Source organism: Diadema antillarum, unplaced genomic scaffold, assembly GCF_040938485.1.
Source record: "Diadema antillarum isolate AM-2024a unplaced genomic scaffold, OU_Dant_1.0 seq00000041_RagTag, whole genome shotgun sequence".
NCBI lineage: Eukaryota > Metazoa > Echinodermata > Echinoidea > Diadematoida > Diadematidae > Diadema > Diadema antillarum.
In genome coordinates this window covers 2,322,501-2,341,061 of record NW_027271153.1, presented here as the reverse complement: position 1 = coordinate 2,341,061, position 18,561 = coordinate 2,322,501, and positions in this window count along the sequence as shown.

The window sequence follows — 18,561 nt, the reverse complement described above, 5'->3', positions numbered from 1 at the left end:
AGCCATGAAAATTTAAAGTGAATTTCAAACAACAACAACAAAAGTTTGTTTTAATAAAATTTAAATAAAACTCTTGAATTTCAGTCGATATATCTTCTGTTCTATCTTCCAAATAATTATAAATCATTCTTAGCCCGTAGGAACGATGTTATCACTCTGGCTTTTAATCTCACCGCGCGACAACCCCTCCCCCGGGCTCCGTCCTTATCTTCAAACGAAATATGAAACTAAATTAATGCATGCTCTCGGTTTTTTGAATCGATGTTTTTCAAGATCTTGGCAAAGATCTGCGCTGCCTCCTATTTTGAAACACCTCAAGGTCAATTTGTCTGGAAATTTCTTGAGATCCACTTAGTCAATCTTTCATATTAGATGCTGTAGATCCCTTTCTCTGCGGCATGCTTTGTTCTGAATTGACTCCCGCGCCACCCCCTCCCCCCCCCCCCCACACACACACACTCTCAATTTAAAGTCCCGATCAACTTGATCAATTGTCGCACTCTCTGCATGATAAACTTTTAACGGATGACCTCAGTTAATTCATTACCGCGCTCTTTTAATCTCACTGTCACAACAAATGGGTAAACCGTATCATCCAAACGCATATGTCCATGCTTACAAACAGACAACGCATGATTCGTATATTATAGAGAGAGAATGAATGGATGAATGGACGCATGCATACACCATGATGTGACAGAATAGAAGAACTATCATGTGCATGGTTCAATTCAAGCTACCTTTGAATGACAATGACGAAAAACCCTTGTCTCATTTGCATTGTCACACTGAGCAGCGACGATATTCGTCGGCAGTCGTCATACTATAATCATAGAGTGAAAGTTCAGGAGACGAATTTTCATCGAACATTTTACTATTTTCACGAGTGTGTGCCTCATCAGTACCCCATTACTTATCACATATCATACATTACACTTTATATGTAAGGTGTCGCATCTATTTCGTGGGAGGATGGGAGACATTCATTGGGAACTGGAGGGGGGGGGGTGTGACAATTACAAAGTCACTAAATGCCCAGGACTTCCGTGGATGACGTTGCCCCTGCATTCCACCAGTAGCAGCAAAAAGAGTGCAAACGACAAATCGATCATGTTTGGCATACAGTTCAGTTTTTCTGAGTACATGTATATATAACGGGTAAATAAAAATAAAAGTGTTTGCTGATGGAAATATCATCATTTCTTTAAAAAAAAAACTGTTCATGGGTGAGTGTGTGTGTGTGTGCAAGAGAGAGAAAGAGAGAGAGAAACAAAACTTAATGTAAAATCATTCTTGACGATGCTTAATCACGTAAAACGTTGACTTCATGGCACATGCAATCCATGTGACTTAACAACTGAAATGAATTTCAACATAGAATGAAACACAGTGTGAAAGTTTTTTGGTCCTGAAGTTCTTCAGCCAGATTTATCACACATTTATTTTGCACATATGTGTTAAGAAATCTCGGGCACCGCACATATATTACAATGTTTTCGTGCAGCAGATCTGACGAATTGAATAAATAGATGAAAACAGAACCTCGATGATATCATTGTCAGTGTTATCATCAGTGACATCCCTTATTCGTTTATGATGGATGTATACAGTGTGCGTGAAAATATTACGCCCGCGATCTGCCTGTTTGTCCCTCGCGATGTTATCAAGCGCGCTGCCCCAAGGAGACCGTTAGTGTGATCCCCTTGTTTTGTTGTCAGAAATTGGCGCTCACTTTAAAATACGTATACATTTCCTCGTTAATATGCTCTTTTGCGTACTCGTTGAGCCTTTTAAAGGATCGTTGGTGGCGATCTGTGAAGTTGGTTGACTCTTGAAGTCGTCGCCAGCCTGGTTTTTTTATTACTCCAAATCTTGTCTATTTATCTGTCTGTCTGTTTCTTCTTCTCCTTTACTTTTCTCCCATTTTACTCTTCATTTTTTCTCTCTTTCTAATATTATTACTAGAATATCTCTTTGTGTCCTTGTCTTGTTCTTTGCCATTTTGTCTGTCTGTCTGATGATACTATCCCTCCCTTCCTCCTGCCGTCCCTCCCCTCTCTCTTTTTGTCGGTCTTGCTGTCACTCTGCTCAGCGCGCAGGATTCGTCTACCTGGTGTGAAGTCCGACGGCGACTTTGGGGAATTGTTATGTGCGCGTTGTCGCCCATTATCGGTCATTGGCGCGACATGTTTGGACGGCCACAATTGGGGCAGCGTGTTTGCTCTTCAGCGAAACGTTGGAAGTTTATTCTGAGCTATCATCACTGTCAGGACACCTCCCACCGGCGAAATCTCCTATTCCCCCGAAAGGGTGCAATATCCGGGATGTTTTGCAGAAGGCTGCCCGTGCCAATGTTTCTCTCATTACCGCTTCATCTGTAATTCCATCACTGACTAGTATATCGTCGACGCATCAGTGAGAAGATAGCTCGCCATATCGTCGATTCTTCCTCTTTTTTCCTCTTCTTTTCTAAATCTGATCAATCATTGAATTTCACACCCACACCCACTAAATGAAGATATTTTGCAAATTTGATAAACGTTATAATGATGAGAATTTAAGATTAAAATTGCGGCTTTTGATAAACTTGCTCCAAACGATTAATATAAATTTTTTTTTCTCCGTAAACTGATGACTCCTGAGAAGTGCCGATACCCTCCCACACCGATACCCTCACACACGTATGCTTAGCGCACAGATTCACGTCGTGTGTGAATCTGTGCGCTAAGCATACATAACAACTATTTACATGTCACCAAAAAGCAATACACCCATGCAATATACAATAATACACGTGCAAATAAATGTTTACGCATTCAATCACACTAGGTGAAGCGAGTGTGGAAGTACATGTACATATACTGTACTCTGCGACAGTGATGGTGATATTGGCGTCACAAGTGCATCCTGGCAACTGAAAAATCGAACGGTGTAAAACTTGTCAAGATGATCGAACGAACGCACAGCGGGGACTGTTTTCTCGAGCGGGGGACACAAATGTGCGTGATATTTATAACCTTCCAGCCACGCACTATGGCATTTAGAACAAACGGTCTATTCCTACTTTCCGCCAAAGTGTATCACGTCTCTCCAGTCCTTATATTTCGGTCCGCTCCACGGGTTTAATATTCCTCTGATGTCAAAGCCCACATGCTTCCCTCCCTCTCCCTCTCCCTCTCTCTCTCTCTCTTTCTCCTATGTCTCTCCCTCTCTATCTCTGGCTTTCTTTCGCGCACAAGTCGGCTTGCTTGCCGATGCGCCGCGCTCCACTCAAATCTGATTAAATACCTCCTAATTCTATTCCGCGCTAAACACTCGACTGTGATGGTCCAGGATTTAATGTTTCGGGGCACACAAATCTCTATATTATACACCGGAGGAGGGCTCGTCCAATCATTGACATCCCTTTCCCTTTTCTTTTTTGTCTCCTTGTCACTATCTCACTCCACGCACTGACAGTGCTGCCACCAATCTCCTCAAGGTCCAGACTGAATGAATGAACGGGACGACGACGGTATTTGGCGACCATCTGCAGACGACACGCCTCAAGAGGTAAGACTGAATTTACCGACTCACACATTATCCTCATCGTTCTATGGTGGCTTGGCGACAGGTGTGTTCCGTACATCTTGAGTATAGACAGTCATGTATTTTTGTTTGCTCATACAAACGCAAATAGTTGCAAACATGTCACATTGTACAAACATGTGAACTTTATCTCCACTGTTATTTGCTGAAATGATTTATCCTGTCGTTAGAGAAGTATGAAATAGAGTGCAAGTTTGGTCTTGTTCTGCAAAATTTTAAGGCATCGCAATTTAGATGTTTCTGTTTGTTTTAATGTCAAGACTTGATGTGAAGTTTATCAGGTCTAGACGTCATTAAGTTACATACCGCGGAAACAGCCAATATCACTCTATCGCAATATCGGTGAAAAGCACGTGAAATACTAAAATTCCTCAATTCTATCATTTTTGGTCTTATTTTCATGAAAACTTCTCCGGATCCTTTTGTTAAAGTTTGCTCCTTTGATTAAATCCCAACCTTAATGTGGTGTGAAATTGTACTTTGAATGTCTACTCTGCTGCTATTAAAGTGGACAGCTTCTGGCCTACAAAGCCGATTTTCTCGAATCAATCTTTATCTGGTTACCTGCCGCCGTATCGCTCCTGTACATTGGGTATCTTCAAATGGAGCGGGCCGGGATTATGATATCATTTGGTGACTTTGGAGTCTGGAGAATATGTAAACATCGACATCAAGGGATTGACTTCCGGCGACTTTGTCGGGAGTTCGTGGTGGCGATTCACACACCAGTGGTATACGGCACTTGATTTAATAGCTTACTAAGAGTTTGGAAAAGTCACTGTCGTGTGCGTTGGCAATATGATGATCATGATAGCATTGACAGTAATATGATGAAGTGATGATGGTGATAATAATAATAATAGTAATAATAATGATAATAATAATGGCAATAATAATGATAATAACAATAAGAATAGTATGGATGAATGTATTTATTGTTATTGTCATAACTGCTTTAATTAACTAAACTTCTTTTTGTTTCCATAATTCTTATCCTTTTATCATCGTTATAATAGTTACTGTCATTACTATTTTGTGTTATGTATAGGAAGTGTGATACCTATGTGTTCAGTGAATTAGCTTTGAAATACTTTTTTTCTTTTCATTACGAAATCTTTGTGTGCCCATTCAGAATTTGTGTGTGTTTCCGTTTTGTACACCTGCATTTTTGCCTCTACATCAACAACGCTGTTCTAGTCACCACCATAGGTTCGTACACATTGCTTCCAGCAAAGGTGATTTTTATACGCATAGTTATAAGCGAGAGCGTGTGCTCTTATTAGCCAAGTCTATCTTTCTTTCTACCCTCCCTCTCTTCCCCACCCCCTCTCCTTCTCTCTGTCTCTTTGTTTCACCCAAATGAACTTCTAACGTACTTTGCAACATTGATCTGTGCTAACAGCCGATCATCAAAAGTCAACCTTTTACTCGGGGGCTGCTGCGGTGACGCTGGAATGAACCATTGAACATTCCTCGCTGAATTATAGATGTCGTTCTCTGATGCGTAATTTAGAAGCTCATACACCGCTGCAGCAAATGCTCAAATTGTTTTTGCTTTAATCTTGCTTGTTATATCTATTTTTTCCCTATACGTCGTGGGTGGCAATCGCGTGGTCTCAGTGACTGCGTCGTAGTACTCTCTTGTTTGACAAAGTAGGATCATCGGTGATCAATCACCAAGCACCAAACAGTATGCTGGCACACAGTGTAAATGTTTGGCGAAAACCACGAACTTATACAGTATTGGAGTGGAGGAGTCTGATGACGCCGCTGTTGAATGGGGGGAGGGGCGGAGCGCGTGTAAATTTGGAGACTTTTGTTAGAAGAGCAGTTACGTTCGGACAACTTTCGGTGACACACCCATATTTCATGGGCGCCATGAAATGGATGTGATCCATTTTCGCCCTATTGTGTTAGAATTTTTTATACTGGACTTCCGCAAGAATAATGCATGTTGCACCATCAAATCGTTGTGAAGTTATTCTGAGACGAATGGGCTGCTTGTGAGCAGAACTTGCCCATGGGACAACCTTTTCGTTGTCCGTGTCAACAGAAGCTTCCTTTCGAAGAAAAATTTTATCATCATAATTATCCGTGTTCTGTCGGGATAAAGTGACTCGGAAAAAGAAGAAGAATCTTATGCCTCCCTTGTTGCTGCTGTTTTTACTACCGTTGTTGGGTTTTGTTTTATTTGTTTGTTTGTTTGTTTGTTTGTTGTTTTTTGGTCTATGTATGTGTGTGTGTGTGTGTGTGTGTGTGTGTGTGTGTGTGTGTGGATTTGGGAGATCATTCCTACCAAAAAAAAAGTCAACGTGACTGCCTGTCTTGTCATTTTCTGCCTTCCACATTAAGAACTAAAAGGGAAACAGGATAATCAATGGGCAAATTGATTTAAATTACTAATGGACCCAAATCCTGAACCCGTGCAGGCCCACGCGTCATAATATCGGCGAAAAAGGCAGCGCCTCCTTGAATTACATTAGTTCGACATTAGGCAAGTTGTGCCCTTTGGTCAAAAGACACAATTTATCAGAGGAAACTGTTCATTCCGTAAATCTGCTGGTTTTTGTCAAACATAGGGAATAGAGCGCATTGGCAGAAAATAAACCCACGTAAGATGTGACCCGTACGTCCAATGGAGCTACACAATGTTAACAAGACTTACCTTCCCTGTGTATGCTTTGATGGCGCTTTCTCAAGCGCAAGGATCTGGGGGCATTTCATGAAGGAACTTGTCGGATAAAATATCTGACAAGTCTCTTCTATCCGACAAGTTTTGAGAAATTCTTTAGTCTGATTGGCTGATTTCTCTCAACTTGTCGGATATAGTTGACTTGTCGGACATTTTATCCGACAAGTTCCTTCATGAAATGCCCCCCAGATTTCAATGATGTTACATAACACTGAACATAATTAACATAATACATGTATATCATCATCTACTCCGCTAACTGGCAGTGAGACTATATCAAGTACAGTATGAACCATGACGACTTTATCTTAGACTGGTTCTGCTTGTATTAGTACTTCTCTCCCTCTCTTTCTCTTTCTCATCTTTCCTGCTCATCACTTGGCGTTAAGAGATCATCAATTTAGTCACAATATATATATATATATATATATATATATATATATATATATATTTATTTATATATTTATATATATAATTTTCCTTATTTGAACCTTTTTTACTCTTGGGTATTTCAGGTGAACTTACTGAACAATCTTCTATCATCCTCTGCATTTTCATGTTCACATTTTTGTCCGAAATATCCTTGTGGTAAGACTATTGACTACCATTGGTTGCTGGCTAGAATATCTCCATTACAATCATGATTTCATTTCTTATGTACTAATACGTAATCATATACAGGGCTCGACACTACCTTTTTTTTCCCCTCTGGTGGCCCGATCGGGTCATTAAATCTTTAAGTCTAAAATTTAAGTGGCCCGAAATGAACGGAAACATAACAATGCATTTTGAAACTTAAGTTCTCGATCGGGCCACCAAGGGATAGCCTTTTTGGGGAATTTGGTTCCCCAACATCAATTTTAGAGGCCCCGGGCCGCCTCTAATGTCGAACCCTGTCATATGCATGCGTGTGCGTGTGTGTGTGTGTCTGTGTGTGTGAGAGAATGAGAGAGAGAGCGAGGGGGGATAGTATTTATGATATTAATATATTGACGCTTTTCATCGCCTAAAGACATTTTGCGGCGATAAAACTGCCGAGCATGTTAAAAAAGAAAAAAAAAATCATTTCATAGCCCCCGAAATGTTACAAGTCAAATGACATTTAGTGGCTGCGAGATTAATGTCGGTGGTAACTTGATTACTTAATTTTTCCTCGAACAGGGCGATAAATTGATTCTATTACATTATGATCCAGGGGCCGAGACATCATTGATTGCATGATAACGCTTCGGTGTAAACCTTAGTATAATGCATGAAGAATTCACCAGCTGAAACTCGGAAGCTATACACATGTATTGCGCCCAGTATGAAGTCAAAAAAAAAGAACACAAAATGAAGAGAGAGTCCACCTATTGAGGACCGCTTTGATTGGTTCAAGGTTAGCTGATGTGGTTTGGGAAAAATGGAAAGTGGTAGGCCTACATTGTATCTCAGAAGAGCCCTATAGTCAGGGGCGGATCCAGGAATTAAGAAAAGGGGGGGGGCGCCATATATATTTCTGGTGCCACTTCCAGGTTTCATCGGCTGACAAGCAAAAAAGAAAAAGAAAAAGAAAAGGCTAAAAATGTTTTGTCTTTTTATTTCTTTTGTTTTAACAAACTTCACAAACACCAGTGGCGGATCGGGGGGGGGGGGGGGGGGGTAGCACCGGGCGCGCGCCTCCTCTTTATTTCTTTTTTTTTTAACAAAAGAAATAAAAAAATAGGGGGGCACGTGCGCCCCTCTTTAATTTTGTAAAGGCGCCCCCCCCCCTTTACGGAATTCCTGGATCCGCCCCTGAACACAGCTGTACATAAGCACGCATAAACACGCACACACAAGCACACACACACATACACACACGCATGAGCTTCTCTGTCGCGCAGTTTCCACTCTTCCAAAGGGAACGGAGCAATTTTGGTGTAGCAAATGAATGCCCTTTTACATCCCTATCGTTTATTTTTCCCACCCGTTGATGTTCTTCACTTGTTTAAGGGGAAGTGGAGTGATCGAGGAAAATTAATTGTCCGCAGTGAAAAGACTGCTACCTAGCGCGGTTCAGGAGCTGACTGGAGATGGGTTAATTCCATGTGAGTTGATAATGCTCATCATGTTGAATGGGGCGTCCTTGGTTTCGACCGAGGTCACATACCGCGCCTTTAGTCCGAGGACTTGTTGATAAAAACTTAATGAATGAAAACAATACGTCGCAAGACACGACTCGATAGCAATCACTCCAAGCTAATGAATTCGATTCAAACCCTCTTTGTGATTGGAATAACCAATCATACCGAAGGTTACCACGTGCGTGTGTTCTGGAATCTAATTCATTCTTTTGATAAAGATGGTATTGGATATTAATTCAAGAGATACATAATGTACACTTTGCAATGATTGGAGATATTGACGTAGATGCTATTTAAAACGACAATACGTTCTTCATACTGTATAGAGTGAGTTAATGTTTACAACAAAATCGGATGTCTCGACTAGTAATAATCAAATCGCCATTAATAAATATGATATCCTAGTTATAAGATGACAACAATAACAATCCAAGTTTTATTTGGAGATGTAACTCTGAGATGCACAGACATCCACAGGTGTGTATACACCAAATCTTAAGACTGGAAAAAAGCTCAGCGAAGACGTGAAGACGAATCGCGGAACAGCCAAGAAGCGGGGGAGGAAGAGGAGGAGGAGGGGGGGGGGGTGGTAAGGCGAATGGGAAGTATGAATTGCAATACGTGGGTTCATATGTCACAGACAATGTACATCGATCAGTGATTAAAACAGAGCTGCAATCAAAATTCCTCAAGTGAGGCCGCATCGCGGCTCTCGAGGAGCGCGCTTCAATCCCTTAAGCAGCTCCGCGGGCGACACATTATCGCGCGCTCCGGTTCTCAACAGGTGATACGACCGACAACTATAGCGCGATTTCGCTTTCGCCGCCGGGGGCCATATTATTGATAAAGAATATTATGGCCATCAGACACCGCTCGGTCTCGGCGATTATCGGAGACGGCGCAAGGTGCGTGATCGCTGTCTGCAAGACTGCGGTCTCATATCTCCTATAGTCGAGAACAGGACAGGGCCTCACGCGGGTTACCTCAGCTATAGCACTCACAATCCTGAATTGGATTCGGAACTTTTACTTGAGGGCATCGACCCATCAAGTTCGACTGTGATTTTGCTGATGTCGAAATTATCAGCCTGCCCGATAATGAAGTGGGTAAATCTCAAGTTTCCTGCGAATCCTATACATTGGAGAAAGATTAAATGGAAGCGGCTGGATGAATTAAACCCGCACAAAATTCAAGAAGTAAATGCAAATAAATGATATAATGGAAAAAATTATATAATCTTCTAAAATCTGCTGCAAAAAAAATAAAGAAAGATATGTATTCTCGCAAATACAGTCAGGTAGACGGATATATAGCTCGATCTGTAGAATGGTAGATAGATGGATAGATAGATAGATAGATAGTCAGGTAGACGGACATATAGATCGATCTGTTGGATGGTAGATATATAGATGGATGGATAGATAGATAGATTGATGGACAGACAAACGAATAGATAGATAGATAGATAGATAGATAAAGAGAGAGAGATAAAGAGATATATAAGGATGAAATGGAGACAGAGAAAGAGAAAGGGGAGTAAAGATGGAAGACACCGCTAGGAGGAGAGAATGACAGTGAGAGAGACAGAAAGAAGGAGAGAGGGGGAGGAGGAGCAAGGGAGGGAGGGCGAGACGCGGATATAGGAAAAAGATGTCCTATGCGCCGATATGTTTCTCCTCACAGCTAAGCACTGCACTATTTTATCAACAATAATTCTCTAGTCAATTATGCGACTTCCACTTAAAAATTCAGATACAGCTGGCTTCATGTCATTAAGAGATGATTCTCGGTCAATTACCATAATGATTATTCAGACAGACGCACCTACACACACCCCACGTACGTGTGCGAAGAATAGTATACAAATAGTGAATGGTCAAAGACCATGCACTATTTGTTTTATACGACGTCCAAGTAGATCTTTTTGGTTGGAGGATTGTTGGGTAGGTCTAAGTAGGCCTAGAAGTCTATGTATGAAAAATATAGCCACACTTACATGTGGATCCACTGCGATTCTCTTTCTGGCTGGCTTGTGCAATCAGTGTAGATACAGGTCGCTCATACACATGCACTAGCACTACGTAGGCCTACATACGCGCATGCACACGTACACTGCGCTAGCTGCATGCGATCCTCAATATGCAACACAAAGTACATGCAGTACCGTACAATTTCTCGAACCGTGGAATAGAACGAAAAAATCGAATCAAGTTGCACGCAAAAATAGAACCAAAATTGCACGGCGCGTTGAATGGAGTACTTATTGAATATCACGTCACCAACAATCCTCCAATCAAATTACAAGGATCTACTTGGACGTTGTATAATACGGAATGTTGATTCCAAACGATGTTGGGTCAGAATCGCTGTCCTTCGAATGACATTGCATGAAAACACCGACTAAGATTTGGTAACTCCTCTTTTTGTCGCAGACATTAGAAACCAAATAATGCTTAATCTCAAAATGCAAATATCAGCCACATCCTTCAGGAAATATGAAATGGAGAGTGATTATATTAAACCAGAAACAACGAGTTGTCTCAAATGTTCATAATGGATGTATTTGTTCTAGAGGTCATTGCCATTGGAGTTGTAATACAGGAAAGGTCGCTGTCCTGGGAAAATTGTCCTGAACTTTATATAAGCAAAATTAATGTCATTGCTATAAATGGTGAAATGCGTGTACTACGTCCAAACCAGATCGAGTCGCTTGCGCAAACCCGGCTGTACTCAACTACCGACATAATAGCGCTGTCTATCTTGATAAGGAAAAAATGCGTGGTACTTCGTTTCCCCGGGCTAAAACACACAATGCACTCAGGATATATAGATGTGACTCCTTTTTAGAATGATCACAGACATGGTTCCGCCACATATCGTTCTGTACGTCCCCTTCCCACGCGATTAGCGACAAAAACCCTCCCTGTCCTTTCCGCCTCGCTCTTCGCAGAGATGATATCTAACAGAAATTACTCCAAATCACCCTGTGACATTTGAGAAATATCAACAACCGCAGGCAGTGGCCTTTTTGTCTTTTTTCCCCTAGTTTGTTTTTGTTGTGCTGTTGTCCTTTCACAGCCAACCTAATAGTTGTACAACGGAGTCGACTCGAGGCAGGAAGATGAACATCTCTTCGAAGTTTCTGAGCATGCGCACAAAGAGTTGTGATTCAACTTAGCCTTACCTTACCGTAGACCTACTACTTTTACTGTCTATTGATTGAAAGTCAGTCTTAATCAATACAACAGACGACATTTCAGTAGGAAATCTGAGTGTTGTTATTGGTTTCTTTCACCGAAACTGTGTCTTTGACATTTGAACATCAAAAACTCATAACCTACGAGAAAACATAAACTTTTCTAGGTCAACAATGAAAATTGGTAGCCATCATCCCATACTTGTACAAACACGCCATCTCACGACACACACACATACACAGAGAGAGAGAAAAAGACAGGAAAACAGTATTACGCAGAAGGGAAAACTAATTATTGTACTTTTTAATAATTTAATAACATGCCATGACGACTAGATAATGACACAGGGGGTTTATCTATGAACATTCTATGTCCATTATGTGTTTGTCCCAATCATGTCATCTTAAATAATGGATGTTCGATTGATATCAGTAAGCTGGTTTGTTTACATCAACTAAACGGATCGTTTGCTTTCTGTGAATTTCCTTATCTCGGCTGTGGAAGGAGAAATTACGATGCGCCTTACAACAACGAGGCATGCGCATCCGTTTACAACCGCGTGTCATAACCCAATCTATTGTTTCAGATATTCGCCACCTCTCTAGCACGCATGTCATGTAATACAAAACTAAGAGCTGTTAACATGTTGCCTTGTTTGTATCCACAGTAGATTGTAAAAACAGAGTGACCGAAGGATTTTGAGTCGGAGAGTTAAGTTACACAGTCATCTTCCAAAATGTGTTATAAGGCTGCTATAGACGCTAATATTACGACGCGTCTGTAAAGCAAAAAAACAAAACAAAAAAAAACAAAAATAAAACATAAAAAATGTTATTCTACGCATGCGCGAGACATTTGTTCCAAATTGATCTCACGTCGTCCAAGTTTTAGCCACGGTTCTGGGCCACTTCACCGTCACTCGACGCAGCAATAGGTTGATTTTCCCAAATATGACGTCATAATTGAAATTACTCCTTCTTACATGACTGTTTGCTGCGTCTTCGCAAAATTTAAGAGAATACACTATTGTCAAACATTCATTTCCTTTCCGACGATTTCGACCACACAATTAGGATATATATATATACATATATACATATATATACAAACGAAGAAGAGGAAAATACAGCAAATTGTCCATGGAATGTATATCAGACATCATTTTGTCTATAAGTTTGAAGAAATAACGACAAGAACAAAAACGAAGCACCTTTCGTTCAAAAACTGACTAATTTCCCCAACGCGTTGGAACGTTGCAACGGTTCACGTGCTGATTGAATTATAGGAGTCAACAACCTGACAGATATTGCAATTTCATGAAATGAATAATTCATATCTTTCATCGATTGATGATCGTCGGCAAAAAGCCTGGAAGGAGAATGTGACGTAGTGTGTGACGTAGTCACTCGTCATATTGCCCGCAATCTACTCACATTCAAATTCCACAAATCGAGACGTACGGTTTACTCGGCTCATAAAAGACATTTTCTATAAAGGCATTATTTACCGTTATTTTGCAGATGAAACAATAACCCAGCTTTGGTTCAGCAAAATAGTTCTTAAATGTGAGTTAGGGATAGAAACAACCAATGTAAAAATGTCAATCAATACAATCAATGTTAAACATTTTTAAGTATACAGAATGTGAACAATAGTTATGATAAAAATGTTTCTACAGTAAACAGACTACAGTTATGGTGTATTGAGAAGAATAGTGATATCTCCTTATATTTTAGGCTTTATTGTGAAAGGTTTATATGTTAGGATATTTTGTGATACTACTGACCAACACATGTGGATCAATAATGTGAAAACTCGAACATGATTGAAAGCACTGCTCCCAATGGTAAATAATACATTTAATGTGATTTAACCACGTTCTAATAATTAGCATGAAAGTGCATGCTTCAATTAGATTATTAAACAACTGATACTAATCTAAGCCCAAAGACAATTTCTTTCTTAAAAGAAAAACAACACACTTAATTCATGGAAACTTCTCCTTGTAGCTCATAATGAAATCAATGGCGGCAGATAACATTAAAATCAATAATAATCTACTGCAAGTGATTGACAACTTGCTCTACATCGACGTAAATAAACACTGATTTAATCTAGTTGCGTCGGTGCTTATTTACGTCGATGTCGGGCAATTATTTTAATCAGTTGCAGTGAAAAACAACTCGGTGCAAGGATTTCTTTAATTTGAAGGATATATGTCTATCTATTCTATTTTCTGTCTTTCAATCTACAAAACATAATGAATATTATATCAATTCTAAGACTCCATAAATATGTTTTGTTTTTTTGTGTATATTGCTCATAGGGGAAGTCTAGGACATCATTGTTACGTCATGAGGCCATGAGATCTCAGCGCCATGAGACCATCCCATTTTTCAATCAAAACGTGCAGCTGTCGCACTAATTATTCAAGAGCAGTTTTGATATCTGTCAATGCCGTGACGTCACTGCATGCAAAGCCTCCATAGATGGGATGCACGGAAAATGTTAGATAATACAAGGATTTTTAGGTTTGGATAAGGTCTGGCTGTGACATTGGCGGACATTATTATCTAGAAAATTCACTCCACTGATTTTAAGAAAAAGTCCCATGAAGTAATGCATAATAATAATCAATTACTCATGAATCTATACGCGATGTTATATGAGTCATGACGCACTTTATTACTATTTTAAAGTATTTCATAAACAAAGTTGCAATGTATTTTATTGAAAGAGCCGTATACTGAAATAAAAATAATCTTAAAAAATCCTTTGGTTTATATCATGTAACAATAGCGACAAGCTCATTTATTGTCAGGATGATTATGTGACTCAATGAACCACACAAAAAAGGACAAAAACAAAAACAAAAGAAAAGAAAACAAAAACAGCAACAACAAAAACAGACACCAAATGTCTTAATCTTATAACCAGTGGCAGTTCCGCGCATACATAAGCTGTGCTAGGAATGACGAACATGAAAAAAGTATGTTAATATCTACTACTGATAACATATTGTAAACGTCTTTACACGGTTTCCCCCACGGGATACTACGATTTCAGTAAACATTGCATGTGTCCTATCAGTTTCACGTAATCTACAAAGGTTTAATCAATATCTCATGTCCGTCAGGATTTTGCAATTTTGTTTGTTTGATTGTTCGTTCGTTCGTTTGTTTGTTTGTTCTTTGAAACATTTGTCTTTCCTTATAAGCATTTCTCTAGGTTGCCAGGCTGCTTTTCCATTTGCCGGTGGAAACCGCACTACATACCACCGGTATGTTATGCTGCATGATAGAAACAATCATAACAATGAACTGATGAAATAAGAGAGATCGGTACATACGATTTGCTAGTCACAGTTATACGAACACGATGCACATGCAGATATGTCTAAAGATTTCATAGACAGTACTAAAGCTTTTTTCTGTTGAAGTCTTCGCTTACTAGACGTGCATAACATTCACTAGGAAGAAAGGTTCAACAAGTACTTTTTGATTAACTTTTTTTTTCCGCCGCGTAGGTAAACTAAAATAATATTTTTATACTAATAATTAATATCTCTTCATTTGGGTTCCTTATTTGTGCAATAGTTTGCAATAACGAGAAACTGACTCAATGCGAAATATACGATAATTCAAAACTATCAAGCGGGGTTCTAATGTACACATAGGACATTTCGGCATGTACAAAATAACCGCCGTTGGCGATGATTCGTTTGAAAAATATTACAACTACTTCACCCTAATGGCATCAAAGAAGGCTCAATAACGATAGAAACCAACTAAAAAGTACGCTGGCCGAACGGGTTTAGCCGAGGCAATCCACTTTATACACCGCCCTCATTAGGCAATGGGTTTGCGCCGTGCATTATTAGAGTGGATCATGAAATCATGCGGCTTTGATTTGGGTTCGGCTCCATAAATGCACAAACAAACAAGGTTCAAAACAAACTAAAATCAAACAACAAACCTACGCACAAAAACAGAGGTCAAAAGGCAATCATCTCCTGCACAGATCTGAAAGTTTGGCAATAATTGTCTTGAACTACGAAACATGCAGTATGCAGTTTGTTACTTTGTGTATGTAGTTTGTGACTTTTTATACTGACTATTGTGTCTGAGTACCTAATCTGAAGGCTTGACGGCTTTTGATCTTCAAAGCCATGGTGTTATTAAGTGGAGAGTTCCCCCACCCCCTCCCTATGTGTGTGTGTGTTTAATTATGACAAATTACTACAGTGACATGCTTTTAATGGTCGTAGCAATTTAAATCAAATAATATGATTTGGCTTTAGAAAGGAATGATGTATTACTTCACGCTTCTTTTTTTTTCGTGTTTGATTTCATAATACCCCGGTCTCATGAAGACAACCACATTTCAGAGCCGGTTTTCTCAAAATTTTGTTTGCGTACTTTATGTAAGAGTTACCTGAGTACAGCGTAGGCGTGCAAGTCATGATTTGTCATGCTTCAACGCGCCCCTTATCTATACACATCTTTGTTCCAACCGGTCGATGTTAAACGTCAGAGATGGGCGCAAAAGTTCGAAGCTGTCCGTTCTGGTGGAGCTTTATGACGTCTTCACACCCGATGAGTCTTTCAGTAATTCTATCTGCGTCCATCCTTTAAATAATGTTTTCGGCGCGAATCTTTTGCATGCAAATGCAAATCCTTTTCAAATGATATGAATGCCTTTTATAGTTACAGACAAGACGACATCACTACCAGATTTGCAAGCATCATGCGATGGTACCAAAAAAGCTGCATCCTGCCATTGTGCAAAGTTTTCGTAACCCCATGACAGATAAACACAGTTTGAACGTCTGCATTAACATGATACAAGTTAGACGGACCCTGGGGAAAGGTGCTGTGCATGTGCAGGAGTTAAAAATTATCGAGCGCCACCTATAGACGAACTGCGAGCAAGCAGCATTTCTATCTCTGATAAGCGCTTCCAATAAAGGGTTAATTCCACGTTTCAGTCTGGTGCGTTTCCTCAACGCAATATCATATTCCTCATTTCTAATTTGAAAGCTATTAGGGCGATGCAGGTTATATCTAATTTAATCTAATCTAATCAGGTGATCCTGTCCTCGTCTCAAACAAATTCAAGGCAGAAATCCAATCCAAAGCATTCCATGAACTGCGGAAGCCCTGCGTCCGCAAAGACAGAGTGTTCGCCCCCTTCCTGTCGGCTGTTTATAGATCGGACAGTCGATGTCACGGTTCAAGCGCGGGAACACGAGCAGATCCCGCGGGGGCATTGCAACATGAAAAAAAAAAAACACGGAGTGACAGGAATAAGGCTTGAAGGATGTAGTTATGCGAGGGGTGGGGATTGGGGGCGGAGGGGGCGGGTGGGGGGATAGGTCAGTGTTCAAAGCTAGATGGACAGGTCCATTTGTATTATTCATTGTGGCGCTATTTTCTTTGCCGATGTATTGGGCTCTCTAAGAAGGAGATGTCTTCTCTCTTACAGTCCTATTATCATCACCGTGCTTTCTATTCAGACTATTGTTGAATTTACATGTAATATTATTTCCTTTTCACATTTCAGTCACTTGAGGAAGTTTAGTGCATCCCAGAGTAGTGTTTTGTCAGTTTTTCTATGCAGCTTGGCACTGCTAATATCTCAACAGTTACGAAAAGTTGCTGCTCAACGTGCTCTATAGTCACGTTCCGATTACAGGCACTCTGCTGTTGTTCTACAAGGTCGTAGACGAAAGTTGAACAGTTTTGCCCATAGGAACTTGTGAAAGTTCTGAAACTTTTAGAAACTTCTCGAAATGTAACAGATTTTCCCTAAGCCTGGACAATATCGATTCGGTAACGGCAGGCAGAACTGCATTGTGTTGCTGGAGATCAATGAAACAGTTTAACACCCTTGTGAGGGTCACGGTAAAATTTCTGCCGCCCTTCTCCTTTAAGTGAATGCCTTCTTACTACTTGTCAAATATCATATTGAATCCATTGAGAAATTACGTCGCTTAGAAAGGTATAATGCATAAGTCCTAGCAATTCACATTCTTGACGAACAAAAATGCATTTTATACCTAATGCACCTTTACAGCGCTGTTCAGTAGCTCTAAATATTTATACCTCGTCGGAGTAGATAAGTCGATATAGTATGAATTTACAAATTAAAAACACTTTTTCGTATTGATTAGTATGCTGCCGATACAAGATGGCCCGAGGCAGGAAAACAGGTATTGAATATATCAGAATGTCGAATGCGTCTCATTCGATCACAGACATTTTACTTTTAAATGTTCATCTGGGTTTGGATTTTCAGACAATTCCCCCAGTGCCCAAGCACAATTATTACGGATTTATTGGGGAAGGGAGCATGTGCTTAACGTTAACGAATTATGAAGAAGCGCCCGACTATTAAGATTCGAGCAAATGGCGATCATCTCTCGCCTGGTTGCTGGTTAAAGTGCCCGTAAAATTGGCACGTGACATTTGGGAAGTTTGTTGCCGCATTTCCCTCTTCACTCTTTCCTTTATGCACTCCTTCGCAACCAATATAGGGCCTACTTTCCGTTCTCGATCGTTCCATCACTCCATCATCGTTTGCTTGTTTTTTTTTTGCTTTTTTACTGTGTGTCTCTCTTTCCTCATGTTTCTCTCCCCCTACATTCTTTCACTCTATCCCTCCCAACCCGTCCCATTATTCAACTTTTACCTCACGAAATAATTTACCCCCTCTAAGTCCTCGGGCAAGGTTTGTTTGAACAAGAGTTGACACGGTTAACGCGTTTTGCAGGTAGGTGGTGTGAAGGTCATTGCTGAAACTGCCTTGAATATTAACACGTGTGTGTGTGTTTGTCCCGTTTGCATTTGTGTATATGGAAATTTATTTCGCCTTAGATCAGCAGGCGAGCTAGAATAACGCACCGCTGGAAATCAATAGTCCAAGGACGTACGGTCACAAAACTGAATGCAGACGTCGAAAGTAATTAGCGCAAAAGCCA